The following is an 8,159-nucleotide window of genomic DNA, read 5'->3' on the forward strand; positions in this document are numbered from 1 at the left end:
GGCTAAGAGTTCTTGACTTTTAAATGTTAGAAATTAATTCAAATATTAAAAAGTACTGCAGCACAAAACAGACACACCCACAGCTACAGTACACCTGCAGCTACCAACTACCTAATAAAAAAATGCAGACGTGGAGCCAGGACCAGCTCAAAGAGATTGAGAAAATACGTCTTACTCTCGGATTGTTTTTCTTTCCTAAAATGTGACATTTTGGAAAAACCCAGATACGGTTACATCACATCCATAATTATCTGCAGTTTAACGAGAAAAGTGGCATAATTAGACTAGGTAGTTGGGAGTGGTCTCAACTCCCAGAGCAGCCCTTTCTCTCTGGAATGAAGGCCAGGATGCTGTCACCAGATGTTGACAAACTGATGTACAACAGATTTATTTAAACACTGGCAAACCACATTTCCTTTTCCAGGGCAATAACGTAAAAGATTATTTAACCGCCCTTTTTTACAAAGAGAGGAAATACTTATTCCTAGATTCAGGGCAGCTGCAACCAGTTCTCCCAGAGAAACATTAAAGCTAGAGGTTTCAGAGCTACGAAGACGCCCAGCCTGCCCGCAGCCCAGGCACCGGCAGGTACCGGCACCTTCCAAGAGGTGAGTGTTTGCTCTGTCCCCCAAAAGCTTTGCACACCCTCTCCCCCACTCTGCATCTGGGTCAGTAGATAAGAAAACGAACCTGAATCCTCTTGCTACATATCAGCTCTCACTGAAATTGGCATTTAGCATATTAAAAATGAAGGTTTATTCAAAGCGCAGATAAAATAGAAGCTGTTCCCCCACATTTCTGCAGGTAATTAGAGCTTTGAGTATCTTTAATGAAGAAGACACAGAGCTAAGTCCTCTCACAGACTTTCCCACTGGGAGTCCTGAGGCTCAGTTCCCATAAGGGGCAATACAGAATTGAAAGCAAGAATTTGGAGAAGGCTTTGTCCTCAATTGCCTTTAAGAACGGTCTGGTTTAAGTGGCATGAAAACTCCCCTGCATGGCCGGTTGCCATGGCTCCTCACTGTGATGACCTGCCTAGGGCCACTGAATCTGTGACTGGGAGTCCATTTCAGTCCCTGGGAAAAGCTCTGCGCTGTTCCAGCCTCACTGGAACAATCAAATAAAGGCCTCCAAATCTAATCTCCGATCCTGCCGACACTGAACAGACAGACCTACGAAGAGCATTCACACAACGAATTATATCAAAGAAACAAGGCTTTCTGTTTCTCACAATCAGCTTGCTTGTAAGAAAATGTCTTTTCTGGTATTAATGTTTTGAGCTGAATTTTTTTTTTTTAACAAAAAGATCAGAAGTGATCATTAATATGATCTGATTGTATTTCCCCAAATATCTATGCTCTTTCTTTCTTTTGCTAGAGGGCATGTATGCTAGACAACGAGAGGGGGAGAGGGAAAAAACCACCCCCACAGGGCATGGTCTTGCTGCAATCCCTTCCCCTCCATTTTTCTTATTTATTTATTTACTTATTTATTTATTAAAATTTGACCAGAGAAAGAGAGAAAGAGGAAGAAAGTGAGAAAGCAAGCCACCAGGTCCAGGAGTCAAACCACAATCAGCTATGTGGGAGTCCGGCACCCTTAACCATCATGCCACCTGCCAGCCCTGTCCTCCATTTTTCTATCTTGTCAGGATTTTAGGCACACACACACGTGCCTAGCACATTTTTTCCAAGCCACCAGAGCCAGGATTTAAACCCCACTGTCAGTTATGTGGGATCTGGCTTCCTGAGCTACCCAGCAATGGGGCTAACCTTCTAAATGTCTATTTCTGAAATTGCTATTTTCAGAATATTAAGGTAATTGAGATAAACATGCTAATTTAACATCAAACAAGAGAAAGAACAGTAATATCCTTGATCATATCAAAAGTTGAGATGTTGGGGGCCGGCAAGTGGCATGGTGGATAAAGGCGCTGGATTCCCACATGGCTGACCATGGTTTGAGTCCTAGAACTGGGGGGCTGCTTTTTCGCTTTCCCCTTCTCTTGCTCTCTCTGGTGAAATTGAAAAAATAATAATAACAAATGGAACTAAATAAATAAGTTAATGAATAATTCTTAAAAAAAAAAAAAAGTCGAGGTGCCAAGGTGCTGACCCCAACTTTGGAGGGCGGGATTGAGATTGGAAAAGGATGACCCACTGAAAACCCACTGAAAATCATCCAAACTATTTTAACTTTTAGAACTTGATTTGATTCATACAAATCTTCTCTTTTACAATGTAGTATTTTTAAAAGAATAATTCTCTAATAGTGTTTCTTTAAAGAATTATTTTATTTAGCTTTATTTATTTGTTTATTTTTAATTTGACCAGAGAGGGACAGAGTGAAAGAAAGAGAGATAGAAAGTGAGAAAGCAAGCCACCAGATCTGGGCCTCAAACTGCAGTCAGCCATGTGGGAGTCCAGCACTCTTAACTACCACACCACCTGCCAGCCCCAAAAGTTTTCTTTTTTAGTTTGCTGTAAGGCACATGCACTTGCCACAGAGAGACAGACAGAAAGTGAGAAATCATCCCCAGAAGGATGGCCATGCCAATCCCTTCTCTTCCATTCTCCTCTTAGGATTTTGGTCATGCACGCACATGTGCCCATGCCCAGAGTGTCTTTCAAGCTGCCAGGTCTAGAACTTGAACTATGCAATTGGTCATGTGGGATCCAGCTGCCTTAACCACCATACTACCAGCTGGCCCACTAAGAGTGAAATTGTAAGCGTCAGTGGAGAAAGACTATTTTTATGAAAAGGGAGGTCTTGTTCCCGTAAATATGATGCAGGCACTATATATCTTTCTCTCTGAGCCCCGTTGGCACGGGTGTGCCTGCATATGATGCATGCCCCTCTCCAGAAAATCCCTGAAATACTATCACAAGGCTTCAGAAAACTCGCAATGATTTAGAAAGTGGTGAAACTGCCCTGAAATCCTGTTTCTGGTAGAAGTTATTCCTATCCCTTCCTCCCATTCATTCAATTCTGTTACTGTCTTTTCCTGAAAGAAGATGGATAGTCTAACGGTTGCCTCTTAACTCCACAGAATGGTCTTTGGAATCAGACTGTCTGGGGACCAAATTCCAGTTCTGCCACTTAAAAAAGAGACTCTCTAAAACAGATCTCTAGTTAGCTGACTCACCAGCTTAACCAACACATTAAACAGCCTGACGGATGTCCACTGTATGCTTTAATGCAGGTAGATTATCCCAAGTATGAGGAAACTTCAAAAGAGTTTGTGGAAAAAAATAAAATTAAAGTACAAGTTTGTCGATGCAATAATAATAATAATAAATAAATTGAAAGCATGCAGAGTTTTTCAAAAGACACATTTTTCATAAACTTTTGAAGATCCCTGGGAAGCTGACCACTCCAGCTTCAGCTACTTTTGCATAGCTAATCATAGCTTAGAATATCAAAGGGGAGCTCTTCAAACATAAAGAAGACTAGAGGGCAGATATTTATTGTTCCTTTAAAAAAAAAAAAAGATTTTTGCTATAGTGTGCATGTGCTCACCCAAGAGACAGAAGAGATAGAAAGTGAGAAATCACCCACCCACCCCCCCGGGGTGGTGGTGGTGGCGACAACCAAGCTGCAATCTCTTCTTTTCCATTCTGCTCTTGGGATTTGGAGCATACACACACATGCGCCCAGCGTGAGTTTAAGCCGCCAGGTCCAAGACTTGAAATGCGGTCGACTGTGGGAGCCCAGGGACATAACCATTACACCGTCTGCTGGTTCCCACTATTCCTTTTATTTACTGTCTCTTGGACTAATTTCAAAGCTAGGTAAGCATGTGTTTCAACTCTGTCCGTTTAGGTGATGGCTAAAACAAAAATAAAAACGTGTACACGTTCCTGGGTTTCCGTGTGTACTGGGCTGAAACTATGCTCTGCACATAGGCAGTCCTTGGACAATGTCATCTTGTTGCTCTCCCTTTGCTACTCAAGGCTTCCTGCTCTACCACAAAAAATAAACTCAGAACCATGTAAAGTAACCATAACTTTCCGAAATTCTCCTTGAAAATGCCTCTGGTGGGGACATAACAGATGATATAATGGTTAAGTTGCTGGACTCCCATGTAGTCAACTGCAGTTCAAGTCCCCAACCTGGTGGCTTAAAACTCATGCCAGGAGACCAGCAGATGGCATAATAGTTATGTTGCTAGACTACCAGACAGTTGATCACGGTTGAGTCCTGGACCCAGTGACTTGAAACTCACGCTGGGCACATGTGCGTGTGAACCCAAGATCCCCAGACGAAAATGGGGAAGGGATTGTGGTTTGGCCATCCCCCCTGGGGGGGTGATTTCCTGTTTTCTGTTTTCTGTCTTTCTGGCAAGTGCACATGCCCTATAGCAAAAATCTCTTAAGAAATTTAGGGTTTGATTTTTTTGTTGTTGTTTTTGAGAGTCAGCCAGCAAAGTTTTCCCTCGATCTATCTAAGTGAAAAGATTAAAATACACATTTACCTAATATTCGATCCCATTTCTTCACTATCAGAACACACTAAACCCTGTAAACAAAAATGTCTCTTCTAATAAACTCCAGTTTGCCAGGCATTTGGAGGACTCCCTTTGGCATTCTAAGCCTTCTTTTCATTCCATTCCTTTTCATTTAATTTGACTTTTCATAAGCAAAACCCACCCAGACAAAAGATCGGTGCCCCTCCAATCACTGCCTTCCAGTCTACAGCAGGGCAGCTCCCAGCTGTTCTTTCCATTAAATAAAAACAAACAAACAAACAAAAAACACCTATCACACAAACACACTGATGCTGAGCAAAAGCATCAATCTATACATATGTTCCTTGCTTACTTTTCTCCTGGAACACATGATGAACTTTTAGCGAAGGGCGGTGGAGGAAGGGCTGAGCCACATTCAAAACCCAACATCATTTTCCTCTGCAGGGTCATTTCAAAAGCCAGATAGAAACGGAATGAGAAGGCTGGGAAACTAGTACAGCGCAGCACTTTGAAAATCACTCTCCATTTCATTCCGACGGACGCCGGGGGAGGTTACACCCAGGCATCACCACAGCGTCTCACCCCACTGAATATTAACTGGTAAGTGCTTTCCCGTTTGTTTTCCTCGAATGGACATATTTGCAACTGACCTGATAAGGATTCCTGCAGGTGATTTATGTACAAAACTGCATTCAACTACCTACCAGCTGGCAAGAAAGAAAGAAAGAAAGAAAGAAAGAAAGAAAGAAAGAAAGAAAGAAAGAAAGAACTCCTAATGGTTTACAAAAAAAACTCTTATCTGTAGATTCATATTTCTGGTCTGATCCAAAGCGTTTAGGAGCAATCCTGCAGAGTTCTCTGCAGTTCCTAAAACAGAAAAGGAGGAAATAAAAATTTGTGGCTGGGGTGGGAGTGGAAGTCAAAGAACTTTCAGTCATTTTGTCAGCATTTAGCTAAATTATTTCAACTCATGAAAGCGGATTTTAAGTATAATAGTTTGGAGGGCTCCCTACAATAGTTGTGATCCAGAAATAGTCAAACACCATTTGTGGAAAGCTCAGTGTAGAGTAACTAGTAGGAGAAATGGGTCTTTGAGATGAAAATTGGTATTGTCCTCCTTAGATTGCAGTTAGGGAGAGTTCTGATCAAGTTGTGAGGTGGTTCCCGTTCACTGCCCTTTTAAGATGATCAGCCTGTGGTTTGTCCGTGCTAAGCTATTTGTTGTTGCTGCATTGTTATTATTGCTGTTGTTATTTTGGGAGAGGTTTTTGATATAGGGTACATGCGCTTGTCAGAAAGACAGAGACAGAGGGACAGAGAGACAGAAAGCGAGAAATCACCCCCCAGGGGGGATGGCCACGCCACAATCCCTTCTCAATTCTCCTCTTGGGATCATGGGCACACATGCACACGTGCCGGAGTGAGTTTAAGCCACTTTTGAATTGACTGTTAGAATATTGGTACCTGGGCTCTCCTAATAGAGGTAACTGGGTTAATACAGGGAAATCAGATGAACTTGTAGGCATTGATTGCCTTTTGACTGATCATCTTATGCTTTCCTCCAAATAAAAGCTAATGAAAACCAAATCAAATTTTTATAATGGAGCTTTCACCCGCAATTCTGCTCTTAAAGTGCCCTGTTCACTTAAGATGAACTCATTTCCTTAGGAATCCACAAACCTCTTGCTGGAGTAATTCACTAGAACTTTTGTTTTGTGGAGGAAAAAAATAGTCCAAGGGACCTTTCTCTGGGTCTCAAATTACCTAGGACGTGTAGTTCCTCTTACTGAATAATTCTCATCACATTTGCACTTCTTCCAGACTTAAATGATTAAGTTTTTTTCATGGTCTATACTTATGACTTCATCTCAGATTTTAGGCATTTAGTTTACAAAAGAAAGTCACACATTTTCTGGGTTGTTTTACTACTGTCATCTCCCTGAGGCAGATGTTTAACTCAACATTCCCTTGAAGCCATCATTTGGGAAAGCAATTCAACAACATGTGCACATGGTAATGGATTTATTCTCTTTGACCTGACAGTCCTGTGCAAGTAACCTAGAGAAGTAATTCTAAAAGGGGAGGAGCTTCATGCTAAAATCTTTTTTTTTTTTTTTTTTTGCTTTCTGACCAAAAGCAATTTGAATACCCAACAGGAAGAGAATAGTTAAGGAACTTCCTAACATCATTTCTTTTTTTTTAAATTAACTTTATTGATTTATTTATTCATTTGTTTATTTCAGTTTGAACAGAGATGGACAGAGAGAGAGAGAAAGAGAGAGAAAGTGAGAAAGCAAGCTGCCAGGTCTGGGACTCAAACCGCAGTTGGCCTTGTGGGAGTCCAGCGCCTTTAACCACCACACCACCTACCAGCCCCCCTAACATCATTTCAATGAACAATTATGCAGTCATTAGAAAAATCTTAATTTGAGGGTCAATAGGTTGTGTGGTGTTTAAGGCACTGTGCTCCCATGTGGCCGACAACAGTTCAAGCCCTGGACCTGCTTTCTCATTTTCTTTTTCTTGCTATATCTCTCTGTCAAACAAAATAATAATAATAATAAAATTAAATAATTCTTTTAAAAAAAGAAAATCATAATTTGGAGGGCTACATAACATCATGGATGGGTATCTATGTGGTAATATTATTCATGATTACAGTTATATTAAAAAGTAAACGAAGATGAAAAGATTGAATATGGAAAATTGATCATAGGTGTTATTAAGCTGATGATAAGTTTATGGGTGTGCCAGGGAGCAAAATCTCTTCCTATACCCACTTAGGTTGTATTGAGGGCTTATGAATTAAACTGACAAAAAGCAAGATTAACAAGAGAAAACAGCAAGTTTAATCATGTACTTTCATTAATGAAAGTATGGAAGTTCACAGAACATGACTCGCACAGTCAGAGTTAGGGCTTGTATATTATCTTCACAGGGAGAAGAAAAGGAGTAGGAAGACACAGTTTTAAAAAGTTACTTTTTGGGGACCAGCAGTTAGCGCAATGGCTATGTCGCTGGACTCCCATGTAGTCAACACGGTTCGCGTCCCAGACCCACTGGCTTAAAACACGCCAGGCATGTGTGCGTGCGTGCCCAGGATCCCGAGAGGAGAATGGAGGAGAAGGGACTGCAGCGTGGCCATCCCCCCTGGGCAGTGATTTCTCGCTTTCTGTCTCTCTGTCTCTCTTTGTCTGTCTGGCAAGCGCACGTGCCCTATAGCAAAAACTTCTCAAAAAAAAAAAGTTACTTTTTGGAAACACGATCATTTTGGTGACAATGTCTATGTTTAGGTGTGGTTTGAATAATTCTCATCTTCAATAATTATAGTGAATTTTGGGAACAGCAGTTAGCGTAATGCCTATGTCACTGGACTCCCATGTAGTTGACCGCAGTTCAAGTCTCAGACCCAGTGGCTTAAACTCACGCCAGGTGCGTGTGCGTGCGTGCCCAAGATCCGGAGAGGAGAATGGAAGAGAAGGGACAGTGATGTGGCCATCCCCCCTGGGGGATGTTTCCTCGCTTTCTGTCTCTCTGCCCTTCTGGCAAGCGTACGTGCCCTACAGCAAAATCCTCTCCAAAAAAAAAAAAGATAAAGAAAAAAATAATAATTACAGTTAGTTTTCTCTGGTCACTTCTTTTTTTTTTTTTTTTTTTTTTTTTTTGGGGGGTTTTTTTTTAGGGGGCACTG

The 8,159-nt window shown here is 41.4% G+C and overlaps 1 protein-coding gene across 1 annotated transcript in view; it reads left to right on the forward strand.

Moving 5' to 3' along the window:
- The first annotated feature begins 524 nt into the window (after window positions 1-524).
- Window positions 525-8,159, forward strand: part of CMKLR2 (chemerin chemokine-like receptor 2) — a 65,801-nt gene continuing 58,166 nt past the window's right edge. The window contains exons 1-2 of the mRNA XM_006142453.3: window positions 525-608; window positions 4,913-5,068. The gene's annotated coding sequence lies outside the window, so the exon portion shown is untranslated. The remainder of the gene's footprint in view (window positions 609-4,912; window positions 5,069-8,159) is intronic.

Source organism: Tupaia chinensis, unplaced genomic scaffold (assembly GCF_000334495.1).
Source record: "Tupaia chinensis unplaced genomic scaffold, TupChi_1.0 Scaffold000076_1, whole genome shotgun sequence".
NCBI lineage: Eukaryota > Metazoa > Chordata > Mammalia > Scandentia > Tupaiidae > Tupaia > Tupaia belangeri.